Raw genomic sequence first — 19,252 nt, forward strand, 5'->3', positions numbered from 1 at the left:
CCTATCATCTCTTCTCCATTTACACCCGATGATTTATCTCCTTCCAACATACCTCACATAACTTCACCAGCACTAAATGACTCTGTCATCTCCACAACAGACCCCTCATTTGATTCTCCATCTCACACTCCTGTTATTCTACCTTGTTCCTCTCTTGATTCAGCCCCTCGCAGAACCACCAGGGTCAGAAGAGCACCACAATATTTACAAGACTTCCATTGTAACTAGTCCTCACTTGTTGTGCCTTCTTAATCATTGTCCAAGTCTGAGACTTCAAACACCGGTAATCTCTACTCATTGGCAAACTTTATTTCTTATAAAAAATGTTCCCCATTATTCACTGCTTTTTCTAGCTCTATCTTCATTCATACTAACCCCATCACATACAACCAAGCCATGAAACATCCTGGCTGGTGCAAAGCCATGAGTGATGAATTGCTTGCCTTGGAACAAAATAACACCTGGATCATCACTGACTTACCTCATGGCAAGTCAACCATTGACTGCAAATATATTTACAAGACTAAATTTCATGCTGATGGTACTAATGAGAGATTGAAAGCCAAACTTGTAGCCAAGGGTTTTATGCAGAAGGCAGGTATTGATTATACAGAGACTTGTTCTCCTGTCATAAAGCTTGTTACTGTCAAGGTCTTACTCTTTATTGCAGCAATCAAAGGATGGTGTCTCTTACAATTTGACGTCAACAACGTATTTCTTCAGGGTGACTTGAAAGAAGAAATATATATGCGCAGGCCGCCTGGTTATTCTGTAGGACGCACCAATCAAGTCTGCAAGCTTCTCAGAAGTTTATATGGACTCAAGCAAGCCTCACGCTTCTCTATTTCTCTCATTGCCTTTGGTTTTACACAATCCAAAACTGATTATAGCCTATTTACTAAGGTGGATAACAATTCATTTATTGCCTTACTAGTTTATGTTTATGATATAATTGTTGCTGGAAATTGTTCATCGTCCATCGAATCCGTTAAATCCTTCCTACACAACCAATTTAAATCAAAGACCTTGGCTGCTTATGCTACTTTCTTGGCTTAGAAGTTGTTAGATCCTCAAAAGGTATTCATTTATGTCAGAGAAAATATGCTTTAGACATTCTGGATGATTCAGGAACCTTGGCCAGCAAACTCCTCAAGCTGCCTCTTGAGCAGAACTTTAAGCTCAGCAAGACTTCTGGAGATCCTTTATCAGACCCCCAGCTCATATCGTCGTTTTATTAGAGGCCTTTTGTATCTCACAATCACTAGGCCGGATATTTGTTATCCTGTCTAGGTCCTCAATCAATAGATGGATACACCTACCAGCATACATCTAGCCACAACTTATCGCGTTCTTCATTACATTAAATCTGCACTTGGACAAGGTATTTTATTATCTTCTTCTTCACAGATTTAACTCAAAGCCTTATATGACTCTGATTGGGCTTCCTGCCCTGACACTAGAAGATCAGTCACGGGTTATTGCATATTCCTTGGAGACTCTCTTATTTCTTAGAAGTCCAAGAAACAATCTGTTGTCTCTTGCTCCTCAACTGAGGCAGAATACCGTTCTATGGCTTCCACTTGCTCAAAACTCACTTAGCTTCGATATCTCCTTCAGGATTTCTGTATTTCTCATCCTTAAGCTACTCAACTTTACTGTGATAACCAAGCTGCTCTTCACATAGCTGCAAACCCAGTTTTTCACGAACGGACAAAACATATTGAATTGGATTGCCATCTCATCCATGACAAAATACAGGAAGGTCTTATCACCACTACTCATGTTGCTTCTCAAAGTCAACTAGCGGACATCTTTACCAAAGCTCTTCCTTCTTCTATTTTTCAACAGCATTTGTTCAACATGGGAATAGTTAATCTCTATTCTCCATCTTGTGGGGGGATATTAGAGACCACATCAACAGCATGCCATTTAGCATGCACCAAGCAACAACCTGTAACAAAATTGCAACAGAATAGCCAGCACCACGCCAGCAAAATAACAGCAGCACAACATGCTGCAACCGAATGAATTATTTGTAATTATTCCTTTTTTGTTTTTTGCTTATTTAGTTGAGGGCCTTTTATCATAAGAAAATAGACAAAATAGTTTATTAGATAAACTGTGTATAAATAATATTGTACACGATTATTCTTTTTAAGCATAATACTAGAGGTTCCCTTATCCTTCGTGCAAAAGCTCTCTCTCTTGTCTTTTATTTCTTCCTCCAATTTGTTACATGGAGAGATTTCAAATAACCTGATAGATATGAAGTGAATGAATATCAATACAATGTTAAGGATTCTCTTACATTGCCAATTTGAAGCTACACAACAAAAGCTTATTATTCCTACCAAAAAATTATTATAACAATTTTAAAAGAAGCTTTTAGCATTCAATGCAAATTGAATTTCGAAATCAACATGATTGTATTATTATTAGTTTTTTTCTTGCAAGAAGAAAAGGGAAAATCTCAAGGTTCTCTGTCATCATTGTCCCCTGGCACATAGCTTATTCTACATTCAACACTCAACCGTAACATAATTTTGAAAGAAATATAAGCTTACCATTTTCAACTGCCTATTATTGCCAAAATATTCAATTGTAATTATTAATTCCAATTCTTTTAGCATAGATAATCTCTCTATTTAATTATTTAGACCTGAAAAACCCAAACAATTGGCATAAAACATGTTCTCAACAAATTGAATCCAATTATGCTCGCACATGGGTACAGAAGAGCTTGCTAATGCCTTAAAGAGCTACGGACATTCAAGAACTAAAATGTAAGTTTTTTTTTTCCAGCATCATTTTTTATCTTCTAATTATATAGTGTTTTGAGCCTACTCTCTATTTGCATATACATAAACAATTAATTACTGTATTTTCAAAATTTAATACTCATTCCAAACACTTTTGGATGTTGTTTGTACAGGGTTTTGATTTCTCACTAATTCACAGCATGGTTTGCTAATGGGGTTTGTAGCAATTTGTACTTAATGCTTGAAGTCTGCAGGAAATTTTTGTGCATGAAAAAGGTTAGTTCTCTATTCTGTGTTTATCCTGGCTAATGACAGAAAGACAGTATTGTCACATGACTTCTTAACTGTTTCATTGTCTGAAATTTCTGTTAAGATTTATTCCTTTCAGCTCTCTTAGAGATTCTGCTTTATGTTTGGTGATAATTTTTGCATCAAATCACTTCAAAATAACTTTCCAAGGTATGCTAGGTCGATGTATGTCTCACATAGACAGAAAATTATGCAGATCAGATCATTATATGCTGGAAAATTACAAAATGATTTTTGTGATCGCAACCACATATCAAACTGCTATATATTACTATAATATAGATCATCATGATTTAAAGATTTTGTTCATAAATCATTAATAGGATATTTAAGTGCCGGAGCTGGAGGGGCCAAAGTGTACAAGTACTGTGTTTGATAGGCATCAGGATGTTATGCAATTCTTTCCTGGCTATACAAACTAGGTTGTCATATTTATATCGAATTATAATATCTTGAACAGTTGTATAGAATACATATTAATGAATAAAATGCGTGTAGATTGCCTAGTTGTTTTTGTGTAACCAACATTATGTGTGCATGATTTTTAGTACTTCGTCTATCAAATATGACAGTATTTTCTTCTCTTGTGATCACAGAATTCAGGCATTCAAAACTTTCAGAGGCCTGATATTTTAATATATTCGGACATGAATTTTCCCTTGAAAGGTTTCTGCTCTTATTGATCTTACTACAAAATGTCTAACAGGAAATAAAGATCCAACACTAATTAAGCAGTAACTGATTTTTTTCACTCTCTGTTATATCTTGTAGTTTGAGCAAATGCCTCCAAAAGAGAAACCAAAGGAGGGCTACACCCTTAAGGTGACATCACCTGATATTGGTGGAAGGACAGTCATAGGCAGTGACAAGCTTACTCTAGTTGAACAAAGACAGTTTCTTTATGTCAGAATTGTGAGAGCCAATGGCTTGCCAGTGAACAACATGACTGTCACTTGTGTCCCTTTTGTCGAGCTAAAGAATGGAAACTACAAGCGAATAACTAGATGCTTTGAACAGACCTCAAACCCAGAATGGAATGAAGTCTATGCTTTCACAAGAGATCGCCTTTGGGGTGGGAGATTAGAGATCCTGGTAAGGGATAAAGAATCTGCGGTTAATGAGATTATTGGCTGTCTTTCCTTTGATTTGGGCGATAATCCTACGCGGTTTCCACCAGATAGTCCATTGGCAGCACGGTGGTATAAATTGGAGGATCGCAATGGGGTTAAGGTTGCAGGAGAGTTGATGTTAGCTACATGGATAGGGAATCAAGCTGACGACGCATTTTCTGTTGCTTGGCATTCTGATGCAGCAGCAGTTAGCGGGAAAAGCGTGACAAACATTCGTTCTAATGTTTACCTCTCCCCTGTGCTTTGGTATTTAAGAATTCAAGTGATTGCAGCAAAGGATTTGGCACCTGCAGACAAGAACAGGAAACCAGAAGCTAACATCAAGGCTGTTCTTGGGAACTTGGTTTTGAGGACTACAGTTTCAAACGATAAGAATCCGGATCCTACTTGGAATGAGGAAGTGATGTTTGTTGCAGCAGAGCCATTTGATGATCATTTAATTTTAAGTGTGGAGGACAAGATGGGAGCTAATAAGGAGGTATGTTTAGGGAGGTCTGTGATTCCTTTGCACCAAGTGGAGAAGAGGTTGATTCCTCAAGGCATCGGTGCTCAGTGTATTAATCTCGAGAAGTATGTTGCGGAGGGTGAGGAGAAGACAGAAGTGAAGTTTGCCAGGAGACTTCATCTGAGGATCTTTTTAGATGGTTTATATCATGTTTTTGATGAACCAACTTACGACAGCAGTGATTTGAGGGCAACATCTTCCAAGCTACGGCCAGAGAAAATTGGGGTCTTGGAGCTAGGTATCCTAAAAGCTGAAGGGTTGCTACCACCGAAGTCCAAGGATGGTCGTGGAACTACCAATGCTTATTGTGTAGCGTAACACGGGCGGAAGTGGGTTAGGACAAGTACTATAGTAGACAGTTATGCTCCAAAGTGGAATGAGCAATACTACTGGGATGTTTATGATCCATATACAGTTGTTACCATTGGAGTTTTTGATAACTGTCATTTACAGGCAGGGGACACGAACGATGGGACGGGTGATCCAAGACTTGGCAAAGTAAGGATTCGGTTGGTTATAACCATGAAGGGTGTAGCTTAATTGGTCAGATCCTAAGTTTGTTCTTTAGAGGTCACCAGTTTGAGTGCCACAAACTTCAGGGTCACTGGAAGTTTACATAGTCGTTAACTTTATGGTCTCGGTGGATTAGTCGAGGTACGCGTAAACTAACCCGAATACTTACAGTTAAAAATAAAAAAAGACGATTCGGTTGACTACTCTCGAAACTGGTAGGATTTATACACATTCCTGCCCGCTTTTAGTCTTGCAACCTAATGGATTGAAGAAAATGGGAGAGCTTCATTTGGCTGTGAAATTTAGTGGCAACAATTGGATCAACTTGTTTCATACTTACTCACAACCTATGCTTCCTATGATGCATTACCTTCAACCATTATCAGTCTATCAGCTTGATAGTTTAAGACACCAAGCTACTTATATTCTCTCTTCGAGGCTTGGCCGTGCCGACCCACCTCTAAGGAGGGAGGTTGTGGAGTACATGCTTGATACAGGTGAAAATAGATGGAGCTTGAGAAGAGCAAAGGCAAATTGTGAGAGAGTCATGACATGTTTGAGTGGAATCGTTGTTCTTTGGAGGGAGTTTGATCAAATACGCCATTGGAAAATTTGGGGCAAAAAATGAGGGTAATTAAATTGTGAATGGCTTCTCCTGCAACCATTCAAATCCAGCCACTGTGTGTGTGAGTAAACAGGGGAGGGTTTTGTCGATTTTATTTGATTTCCACTCTGTTAATCCTAGACTACCGGTCGATATTTCAAAACCCTTGTAATTCCTCTGTGTTAAACTTCTTGTTTTGACATCACTCGTGTTATGTTAGTGTTTTTTAAATTTCTTGTTATATTGTCTCCTATTCTCCTTCTGATTGCTTGTTTTTGGCATTCTGTCTGATTGCTTGTTTGTTGGTTCATAAAGTTCAGTTCAAGTACTTGGTTCTTGTTACAGGGACTCTTATGCAATGAGGCCTCCAAGACTTCGTGTTGGCATTCCTTCCATTCCTCAAAATTTCCTCTGGAGATTGCCTGCTAAAACAGATAGCATGCTGTAAGGAAAACATTGTTATGATGTTCTGTGGGCCAATTTTTTTTTCTTCTTCTAACATTTCATAACGTCGTTAACAAGCTCAGGTGCTGCATTGTTGCATGAAGCAGAGGGCACTAACCTCTGCTTATTGACAATGGGTTTTCAAAGTCTTAATTTAGGTGTTGGTATGCTTCCTTTATCTATAGGCACTTCCACCTCACATTGTTCTCCCTCCGTATTTCTCTTGCTGACAATATTCTTTCTGGTCTCTACGTTCAACACCAATAAAAATCACTGGGAAGCAGCAGCTTCAAAAACTGATAAAGAAGCTACCACAAAAAATCTCAGTTGTGCAAGACTGTTCACCATGGAAAGCCAGTAGGAATACATTACTGTGATGAAATTTTTGCCAGGAGCAACCGGTGAAGTGCTTACAGCGAAACGTTGCTCATTGATATGAATGTAACTTCTAATACTTCCAATATATTTTCCTTAAAATAGAATCCTTCGTTGGATTATGCAAGTACTGAAAATAAATTATTTAGATATGGAACTTGAAGAATAACATAACACTATCCGCTCCAGCAATGAAGAGCAACGCTAAGCAGTCCTGCAACATTACTGGATAAGCACTGTTTTAAGAAACCGATTTTGCTCCCGCACAGGTAAATTCATCATCAAAACCAGAGTCTAGAACATGACCTTTTCATGTATGAGATTATTAATAACTTAGAGAACATCAGGAAACAAATAAGGCAGATGTAGTATTTTCTTTCAGATTTCTTTTCTAGAAAACAATTATATATTATAGACAACAATCTCGAAAAAAAAAATCTTTTTCAATACCTTATAAAAATCTTCAATTTTGCCAAAATTTTAGCTACAAACTCTGAAAGTATTAGCTCATCCGTGCCCAGTCAAGTTTGAAGGGTATATAAATCCCCATCACACATCTTATGAAAACACATAATCCTATAGGAACATTTTTCTTATCATATGCAATCTAACATTCCAACAATCCAAGAGAACTTAAACTAGATAAAGACTAGAAACCAAGAAACAGGGTGATTCTTTGACCATTGTAAATGACACCAGTTGAGCAACTTGATATCCCAAAATTCAAGATATGTAATTAAAAAATTATTTAGTGTTTGGGACGGTAGTTAATAATATAGTATGTTTATTTTGGTGGACACAGACGTGATAGAAAACATTTTCTCCAAAGTGATCCAAACATCATGAGAGGTTTTGAGACCAACAAATTGTTGAAGAACAGATTCGAACAAGGGTGTTTAAAATCAGCTGATCTTTTTCCAAACAAAAAATCATAGGTAGGATTTCGTGAAGGGGCATTGGTCGGGGGAGTTTAAAGATTTTGGTGGAGCGAGAGAGATGCCATTGACGAAGCCATAAAGTTTTTGGTAATGAAGGTCGGGAAAAAAAAGTTAAGTTTTCCATGAGTTTGAGAATAATATAGTGGGTGAGAGGACTTGGGGCAGGGGAAAATTGAGACATCGTGGAGGAGGTAGTAGAGAAGGAGGTTGACATGGTTGAAAAAGAGATCTTTTTTATGTTGGAGAACGTCGAATCAGAGAATCTCTTTCAAGGACAAGACTTCTTGTGGTGAGAAGAGAGAACAGAAACCACGATGGGTGTTAAGAAGGGTCTTTCTCTTTTAAGCTGTCAACAGGTAATAAACAAGCTTAATTTATTCTAAACAACATTATTAAGAGATTTGTAAAATCCTAAAATATCATGGCTTCATAATTATGTTGATTTTTATATTGATCTGCTCTACTTTATCCAAATTCTGTAGATTTTCAGGCCTCGAAGTTAATGGAGTTAATGGGTCGGTCTAAAAAATTCTTAGCCCGGTCTATATAAGCAAAATCCATGATGAAGAACACTAGACAATACGTGCAAGACGAATTCTTCTTCTTCCCTAAAGCAGACGCCTAATCACTTTTGATAAACATCCTCTAGAGTTATATCTTTTGATATCCATCCCAGGAATCATTTGGTTGCTCCTAAATCTTTTGTATCAATAATCCTATCATGGATATACAATAGTAAATACCCAGGTGAATCGTTATACAATTTATTGAAAATAAACACACTGGTTATACTTCCTTTTATTATATCCATTATTAATTATAAAGATGTCGAACCACTTACAACATATTCAGATGGCAGACTAATGTTAGGTTTCCCCCACACTTTTCCGACACAACAAAAACAATAATTTAATTATTTTTTTAGGTATTTTAAGGATTATATTAGACAATCTAGAATCATTTAACGTGTAAAAAAAAATTACCTAAAAATCAAATTTTCTTTTTAAGATTTGATCAACTTTTGAAAAGTTGAGTTGTCACAAACTATAAATCATCCAAGTGTCCAGCCTATAACAATAATCCATACAAACCACTAGTAAGAAATTTTTTAAAACCCTTTTATGAGAGAGAAATTGTTATTTCTTAAGTACTACTCTTTTTTTTCTCTACCCCGCCTATATGTACAAGTGGAGTATGTACAATACATTTTATTTTAGAAAAGTGAGGCATAACATTCTATTTATATGGAAAATTTAATAACCCTGTAAATGACAAAATATCATTTTGCCCCCTGAAAAATATCACAAAATTTTATTTCAAGATAATTTTAGAAATTTATTCAGTAAAATCCTCATTCTCTTACACTTGATTATGTTTAATTTATGACCAATAGTTCTTAATATACTTGACCTATTAAATTCCTAATAAATTTACTCAAATATAAATCATAATCCTAAATAAACTAGGATTAAATAAATTAAATAATTTAATTTTTTATTAATTCAACAATTGATTGATCTATATTTGAAGATTGATTATACCGTTTAGTAATGTGTCATGATCCCTCAAATATTAATAAAGTCATATGTGGTTTGACTTAATCTTTTAGTGAGGAGTTTCTTAGTGTAGTTATTATCTTTTCATTAAGAATGTTCTGAATTACATATTATAACATGAAGTGTGTCTGTTCTATCAAATCATGTTTGTTCTTAATACCATAATTATTAATTCTTTGAATAAGATTTAAAACTCTTTTTAAATTTCATTCTACCTTGCGCAAGGATTTCACAATCAATACTACATGAGAACATATGAAATATTTTTTCTAATTTATTTAGTGTGGTAAATCCTTTCTTCATCACTCAAATACCTTCATATAGTTCATGATATACCAAATAGTTACTCATTTGTTACCATTGATTAGAACAACAAGTAGTAAGGATTAAAACAGGATGGCCACCAATCTTGCTTTCCATGAGCATACCAAGCATATCGAAGTTGATTGTGATTCTATTCGAGAAGTCGTGGATACTAAAGTTATTTATCTTCTACATATCTTTGCTGACCTTCGAATCATTGATGTGTTTATTTCTAGTTGGAAAAGTGATGCTTCTTCATCACTCAACGTCAATTTAAGGAAGGAATTGTTAGTGTGGACCATCTCATTAGAATCAATAATTTCCATATAAATATTAGCTATTTATGTCAAGAAAATAGTTGTCAATATTTATGTAATTATAGTGTAAATAACTTTCTATAATTAGGGTGATATTATAGTTGTTAGTAGCTGATTTTATAGAATGTAAATTAAAATTATTTCTATTTAATGAAAGCGACCCTCATGGAGAATAGTCATTCAACCAATATGACAAGAAACTATTGATAGAAATTCTTTGTTATAGTTTTCATCAAAAATCAGCAATGAAAAGTTATTTGTTGGTGTTTTCATTGCTATTTTTCAACTTAATGTGTTTGGTATTGTGGTAGCTTTTGTGGTTGTGGTTTGAAAAAAATTGTTTTATAAAAAGTACTTTTGGTTGAGGTTGGTTTGGTATTTATATATGTTTGGTTAAAACTGTGGTTGAAATTGAGGTTGAACAAAAAGTAGTTTAATTTGTTTGGTTAAAAATGTTTTTCAAATTAAGGTTATAAAATAATTTTTAAAAATATATATTAATATTGATGGTTTTTAATTTAAATATTGTAGATTTAACTACTGTTATTACATCATGAAATAAATAATACTTTATATAAAATAATTTTTATTGTTCCATTAAACTATCTATAATTTCATCACATATGAAATACATCCGACAAGAACTACAGTTTTCTTGGTTTCTTAAGAGCGCAACAACATCAGGTAAAATATAATCAGAAACAAAATTGGGATTGCGATCAAATTCTGCAAATGCTATGTCATCAAGTGATCTCCGTCTAATTTATGTAGTGATACTTTAAAATGTTAAACACTAGTTTTTCGAATAAAACACAATTAAAAATAAAAAAAATTAATTTAATTTTTTTTTATTTTACTTGGTCAGACTCAGTTCAATGTATTTAACTCTGGACCGAACCGATAAACACTAGTTTTTCGAATAAAACATAATTAAAAATAAAAACTAAAACTTATTTTTTTATTTTACGGGGTCGGACCCGGTTTAATGCATTTAGCTCTGGACCAAACCCGATCCAGTCCGGCCGAAACAGTGAAGAATGACTTCACTGTTCATTTAAGTGAACAGTGAAAAGTGAATTAAGAGTGGAGAGTGATTCACTCTCCACGGGAAAAAGAGGAAAGTAGCCTTGACCTGCTTTTAACGACTCTGCATTTTAAATGTAATTAATGGTGGGGTCCATAAACAGTAAATCAAGTTTTGCCATCAATTTCTAGTTGAAAAGGTGATGTTTTTTAATCACTCAACATCAATTTAAAGATAGTTATTGTTAGTGTGGACCACCTCATTAGAATTAATTATTTTCATATAAATATTAGTTATTTATATCAAGAAAATAGTTGTCAATATTTATGTAATTATAATGTAAATAACTTTTTATAATTAGGGTGATATTATAGTTAGTAGCAGATGATTTAATGGAATGTAAATCAAAATTATTTTTATTTAATAAAAGCAAATAATAGTCATTCAACCAATTTGACAAAAAACTATTGATAGAAATTCTTTATTATAATTTTCATCAAAAATCAGCAATGAAATGTTATCTAAATTCTTTAATGCATATTTCCATATAAATTAATGATACCTTCATAAATTAGGGAATTTAGATTATAAGAGAATTGAAATGAAATAAAGTTTAGAAGAAGAATTAAAATAAAAACTAAATGTTGCAGTGAAAGTAATTTTATACTATTAATTTGATGCAAATCGGATCATAAATTATTTATATATATAATTAACAAGTGTCCGCAACGTGTCTTTCTCTCTCTTTTTCTTCACAGTAACTTTATCCTTGACTTCTCCAGAACAACCATTATTCCAACTTTTCTGCCATTTGTTTTTTCAATTGAAATTGTAATTTAGTATATTTTTAAAATGCAATTAACTTGAAAATATTAAATTAATATTTTTTAATGTTTTTAGATAATTTTAACATGCTAGCATTAAAATAATAAAAAGTAAAAAAATTAGATTCTTCTTTTAACATTATAATAATTAATTCATTGATAAAAATAAAGTAAGATCTTTATTCTGAATTTATTTATTGGATTTTTTTATTCAATTTATGAAAGTATATATTCTAAAATACATCATTTTCGGTTTAAAAACCGCATAATTGCACAAAGGCTTGTACTAGTAGTTAAAATTATTCACGTGTATAACCATATATTAATTCATTTGAAGATTCTAGAATATATTTCTAAATATTTTCACCCCAAACTTGTAAAAATTTTCCATATTTATCATTAATTGGGCTACGAGTCTACATTATACCATTTACATTCGTTGAGACTTTCCAAATTCAGACGCATTTTTAATACCAAATTTAAATAGGCTACTTCAAATTTCATTAAATTATATACTAGATGTTGTTGTTGTCGAAGATGAATCTTGTGTTCTTAAAGCTTTATTGTTCATCATTTATGCAATTAGGATGTATGGAATATAACTCCTAAGATTCCAACAACAACATCTTGATTTAGATACACTTCTAGATCAAGGTCTTTGACATCAAAGAATATGAAACTCAAATATCTCTCAACAATATGAACCTAAGCTTTAGATTTGAGAGGAAAACCAAAACATAAAATGAAAATAAAACACTAAAATATGAGGTGATGAAGAGTGTGTAAAAATCTAAAAAAAAAACTTGATTTATACTCTTCATCCACCCCTTTTTTTTATAGTGAGTTTTGGAAACTAAAAGGTTGACATATTAATTTTTACCATTATCAATTATTGATTAGCCATTATAAATCAAGAAATCAAATCTAGAAAAACAATAGTTCTTTCAGTGAAAAAACCAAGGGTTTTTTAAGTTTAATTTCTTATTCACTTATAATTTGTTTATTTAAAACAAATTTCCAACAAAAAATATTCTTCATTTTACTCTCTTATATTAAACCTTGAGACTAGCATCTAAAAAGAATTTTTTTTTTTTTTTAACATACCAGACTGACACAAGGTTGTATTCATAAGATAAATTCGAAAAAAAACTTGATTTTAGTAAACATGTAAGTTGATTTAAATATACTAGTTCTTATCATCGATTCAAATAAAAATAAAAATAAAATATTTAACTAAGTAATTATAAGTTTAAATTCTATTAACTATATATAAATTATTATTGAGAGCTCAACAACCGGTTTAAAAATTTGAATTGAGATGCTTTTAATATTTAATTCATTGATAAAAATAAGGTAAGTCCTTTATTCTGTATTTATTTATTGGATTTTCTTTTATTAAATTTATATAAGTACATCCTTCCGCTACCTTTTTATAATGAAAATTATTCTGGAGATACAACATCTTAAAATTAGTTTCCATCAATGATAAAAAAAAAAAAAAAGTTTCTCAATTCTCTCCGAATTTAAAATTTATTGTTTTTGGTAAAATGCTAGGGTGAGAAAAAAATATTTAAATGTCGACAATTTAATATTGGATGGGGAAAACTTTTATACTTCGCGTATTCCTCTTTTTTTTCTCCGATTCACAATATCCATCACAAAAAGAAAAAAAACGGGTGCAAATATGTGGTCGCAGATTCATTAAACGGTGCAAAAAAAAAAAAGAATGGTTCATGATAAAAGACAATCACTCCTTTATTTCTTGAAACTTTAATTTTATTTTGATATAAACTGAATAAATAAAAAAATATGCAAAATTATTGTATTCTCTTGTCCCTATCTACAAATCTAAATCTACAAAGTTCGCAGAAAATATCAAACCCAAATAGTCCTAGGATTTTTCAATTTATCAACGGAATATTTCGTCGGGGATTAGATATTGAATTTGTGGTAATAAAATTAAGAAATCTAGAAAACTATGAGAGGAAAAAAATCTGATTCACCTCATCTTTGTAAAAAGCCTCAACTTCTTGCACCAAACTTGCCAAATTAATCCTCGATTCAAGCAAAAAGTTGAAATTAAAACAGTTTATTCTTTAATAATCAATAAACAATTTAAGATACGAAAAATTAGGTGAAAAACAGGAGAAAAAAAACATAAAAATACAAAAACATCGGCATGGGTTGGCCTCGGTGAATGATGGTGATAGAATTTGGAGGAAGTGACGTGTGTTCGTTGGTGTTTCTCTCATCCATAACCTTATAATGAGAGAGATTTAAAATTACTTTATTTTGTGTAAAATATTTTATATGAAAAATATTTAGTGATGTTTGATAAATAAAAATAAAAAATATAGTAATAATGAAATAATGATAAAGCAGTGTTGAGACGAAACAATGATAATGATGAAATGATGATAGTAACGAGAAAATAAAATAGTAAAAATAATAAAAATAATGATGATAATAATGATGATGATAAAGACATTATAACAAAGAGATAATCCGGGATAATTAAATTATCTATCAAATCTCTATTAAAAATTCAACTTTAACGTTTCTTGACCTCCTAGTACTTCATGCTTAACATATATCCTTCATTTTTCCTAACCGGCCCCCATCTAAAAGCCGACCTGCAGGTTGCTTTCAAATTTCAAACATCGATCAATCCATGATTCCCATCGCATTGAATTATTTGCGGGCCTATGCATTTAGTGCTTCAAACCACCTGCGAAGTTTGCATCTTTGATCTATTTGGCATCAATGTTTCATGCTCCATATACAGCACAAAAGACCTGCCCTAGGACAGCAGATGGGGACCAATTTATTACATTGCTCGATAATGCACATCGTGGTCCTTCCTTTGATAGCTAGAAATTATAGCCAAGCACAAGAGCATGGTGCCCACTTTACTGAAATCATGTTGGCTACAGCAAAATGTGAGGTGGAAAAACAAGGGGGGGGAGGGAAAAGAGGAGAAGAATTAGATGCCAAAGGATATAATAGTATGGGAGTCGTACCATGAGCATCTACTCGTGATAGACAACTTTGAAAAATCGATCTGGATTTTTTTCACCTTTGAATAATACCCTAACAATGCAAAAATTCACTTTGTTTGATGGGAGTAACTTTCAAACTGTTGTTGGATGCTAATATTTGATATGAAAAAGTATTAAATTTATAAAAAAAATTTAGTATTTTTATATGATATATTTTGATGTACTAATATCAAAAATAAATTAAAAAAAAAACTTATTTTAAAATATTTTCAAGCCAAAAACTATTTTGAAAAGTATTCTTTTTTGTTTATAGAAATGAAGAATATTATAAATAAAGCGTTCTCATTAAGAAGATGGGGGCTACAAGATAAGAAAGATTACTGGGGAGATTTTGAAAAATATTCTGTACAACAATTTCAAATATATACTCAGATATTTTTTATTTTACACACTACAACATTATCCAGTTTTACCGACGGATTAATTCCGTCGGTGACAGCAATGCAATCCGTCAGTGAAAACAATACCGACGGTCTCACCGACGGTACAATTCACTATTTGATATTTTTTTTCTTCAATTGAAGATAAATTATAATATAAAAATTAATTGAAATTTTAAAATTTTTTATCTTTGATAAATAGTTAAGAATCAATAATGGACAAACAAATTAAATGAGATAGATAGAGTCAACCTCTGAATTTTCTCACATGAAAGATCTTATCCTAGCAAACAAAAAAAATAGACAACTTTTTTTCATGAGTATATAATAATTAACAACATGATTAAAAAAATAAACTGAAATTAAGCTACAACACCCCCCCTGCTGAAATTTCTTTAGCATGCCTATCTCTAAAAAAAGCCCTCCTTAAGATTCAATCCCCTTTCCTTCTCTTTTTTCTTTTAGGATTAGAAAAGTTCTAAATTTTTGTTTACTTATTTAATAAAAGTCCAATAAAAATAAGATCTAGGTTTGATTATTTTATGCGTAGATCTGAATTACTATCTAGATCTATGTTTAATAGATGTTTATTTTGTGTATTTATCCCTCTTGTCGAGGTTTTTTATTCCAACTTATTAGGGTTTTAGTCACTTTGAATAAACATTTTTTTTATTGTTCTAATTGATAATTAGAGAATTTTGATACTAGTTTGTGGATATTAATCTTTCATTCATATAACATGATAGTGTAAGATGTTTTCTCTCGTTCACTTATCACCATTTAAATTCATGTATAAATTAACATATGATGCAATAAATCCTTCTAAGGATAATCCAAGTTTATGAGTTTTAAAAAATTTAGCTTATCATATAAACTGATGAAAGTATAAGCTACTTTACATATGAGACTTCATTATTGATGTTTCTAACAACATTTTTATTAAATACTTTTCAAATAATAATTTTTTTTTTTTTTTTACTATTATAAGATGAAAACAATGATGTATCTGAATGTTTTTCAGTTTCCTTTTACTTATAAACATGATTTTTAAACTTTAACAAGAGTTTATCAAGAATAAGTCTTGAATTACGATTTAGATAAGTTAATTTAAGTTAACTCAATTTTTTATATATATAAAAAAATAAAAATAACTCTATATTAAAAAAAATTAAAAAATCAATGAATTTTGATCCAATTTTAACTAAAAAATTTTCCAAATCACAAATCAATCTAATTTTTTAACCAATGAATTATGTTACTATTTAATTTCCCTTAAAAAAAAAAAAAATAGCCAGGCCTTTCAGCATCAGATGCCAAAGGATATAATAGCATGCGAGTCGTACAGTAAGCATCTAATCGTGATTGACAACTTTGAAAAATCGATGGATCATCTGGATTTTTTTCCCCTTTGAATAATACCCTAACAATGCAAAAATTCACATTGTTCAGACAAAGACGTTTTTTATTCTTCAATTAACTATTTGATTTTTTTTCTTGAATGGAAGATAAATTATGATATCAATGATCACAATTATTAAAATGTGTTTGAGAACGCGGTGCAAACCACGTTTTATCAAAATTTAATTTTTTTTTACTAAAAATAATTTTTTTTATACGTTTTTTATGGGCTGATCTAAAAAATAATTTTAAAAAAATAAAAAAAAACATCATTTTAATGTATTTCGACACGAAAAACACTTTGAAAAACAACCGCAACAACTCTCTCAAACAGAAACATGAACAGTCATATATATTTCCTTTTCAACATGATAATGGAAATCCAATAATCAAACTCTATATATCTATGAAAAGTTATTCTCCAATGACTTTGCTCTAACAAAATTGATAGGATTTGATTTGTGTCTAGCGGCTACATCTGTAGTATTCTATCTTCCCACTTTTTATGATTGTTTTTCATTGAAGGATGTTTCAAGATATTTATCTATTTTCAAAATGAAGCACTTTAAAAGATATGGTTTTTCACCTTTATCCTCAGTTGTTTAATCAAATACAATATTATTTCCAGATTTCAGGATGTCTACATTTTCCAGTACATTATTAACAAAATATTAAAACATGCATGTGGGGAAAGGTTCCCCCACCACTATTTGACCGAGAGTGTCGCTAAACTTTTTTTTTTTAATTTTACCAAATGATGGAGAATTTAAGTTGATTTGTTAGAAAATTGTAAGATTAAAACATAGGGTATTAAAGTGAAAAAAATGACAAAAATGATTAGCTTTTTTGAACTTTTGGAAAAATATTAATTGTAGTCCTCAAACTTTTTGACTTATGAATATTGGGTCCCTCTAATTTTTTAAATTTTAAAAAAAATCAATTTTAATCCAAAATTTCATTTTATTTTTATTTTTCAATCCCTGCTTTAAGAGAAGGAAGAGAAAGTCATCGGATTTTGATGTTAGAAAGAAAAAATCCTTGTTTTACTGATTCTGACTATCAAAATGGTTGATCTTGATGTCAAAGGGTTCTATTTAGTGAAAAGAGTTTTACTTAGGTATTTTTTACCTTTAAATAGTCTAAAAACATATATAAGCTCAGGAAGATTTTTTATTTTGGATTTATTTTGAATTTTTGTGTGGTATTTGAGTTTTTGTAGTGCATGTATGGGTTTATCATAGTATCTATGGTGTTTTCATGGTGTTTTGGGTAAAATATATATAAGACCTGATTTTCTAGTGACCCTTGATCGCTGGAAACTAGACTAATAGACGATGTTTCATCCACCCCCTACCATTAACAAAATAAAAAGCCTAGCACACAAGCTAGGCCATTTTATGGGTCAGACACGTGGGTAGGCCGACACACCTAGCTTGTTTCATCATTATCATCATCATTTAATGTGTTGTTAACCCCTTAAAATAAAAATTAAAAAAAAGATACACCATTTCATCGCTTATGTTTTTAAAATGTTTTTTTTTTATTTGACTTGATTTTTTTATGAAACATAAAAAAATTAGGGTTATCTTTTATTTTAGTCCCACATGCAACCTTTTTTTTTGTAAAAGAGCAAATTGTTGTTTGATAAAAAAAATAGCATACACATGGTTGGCATATAATTAAATGAAACATAATTTTAAAAACAAAATAAATTAAGTTCCATGAGGAGCATAATCTAAATTATAGATTTGGCAGGTTAATCTTTATTAACTAGTATTTTTTTTTATTTTTTAAATTAAATATTTTTATTTCTAATTTTATTCTTTAACTTCTCTTTTTCATTTACAATTAAAAAATGCTTGGAAAGAGCCCATCTATTTTTTTAAAACCAAAAACAAATACTAAACTCGCGATGAAATACAGATCAAATGGCTAGTAGTTTTGATAACGTTTGTATAATAGACAGAGGAATAAATAATTTGTTGATAAATAATGATAAAATGATCAATAATGGACAAACAAATTAAATAAGATAGAGGGAGTCAACCTCTGAATTTTCTCACATGTAATTAAGTTCTTATCCTCGCTAACAAAAAAATTAGACAACTTTTCTTTTATGAATATATAATAATTAACATGTTAAAAAATAAACTGAAATTAAGCTAGAACACTCTCCCCTCCTTTTCTTCAAAGCCTTGAAATTTCTTTAGCACGCCTATCTCTAAAAAAAAGCCCACCATAAGATTCAATCCCCTTAATTTCCTTCTTTTTTTTTTTTTTTTCTCTTGGGATTAGAAAAGTTCTAAATTTTTGTTTAGCTGTTTAATAAAAGTCCAATCGAAATAAGATCTAGGTTTGATGATCATTTTATGTGTAGATGTAGATTACTATCTAGATGTATGTTTAATGGTGTTTATTTTGTGTATTTATTCCCTCTGTGGGGGTCTAATTGTATTCCACCTTATTAGGGTTTTAGTCACTTTAAATAAACATTTTTTTTATTGTTCTAGTTGATTCACTACAACATTTAATAGTTTTACCAACAAAATTTTTCCGTCGGCGTAAAACACATATTCCGTCAATAATTAATTTACCAATGAAATCACTGACGGAAATGCTCCGTCGGTGAATCTTTCATCGGTAATTTTTTGTCCGTCGGTAAATCCATTGGTAATAAAAAAATATTATTACCAACGGATTTACTGACGGAACAGACGTATAGAAAAATTACTCTCTTTATTCTGTCGGTATATCACTCACTACTAGAAATTCGCTAAATACCAACGGATTTACCGACGGAATAGTTCTGTCGGT

General features: G+C 31.4%; 1 pseudogene; it reads left to right on the plus strand.

Annotated features, from left to right (window-relative positions):
• The first annotated feature begins 396 nt into the window (after positions 1–396).
• LOC18103047 (FT-interacting protein 3-like) lies at positions 397–5,994 on the plus strand (annotated as a pseudogene).
• Positions 5,995–19,252: the final 13,258 nt, after the last annotated feature.

This window comes from Populus trichocarpa, chromosome 11, assembly GCF_000002775.5.
Source record: "Populus trichocarpa isolate Nisqually-1 chromosome 11, P.trichocarpa_v4.1, whole genome shotgun sequence".
In the NCBI taxonomy this organism is placed as follows: domain Eukaryota; kingdom Viridiplantae; phylum Streptophyta; class Magnoliopsida; order Malpighiales; family Salicaceae; genus Populus; species Populus trichocarpa.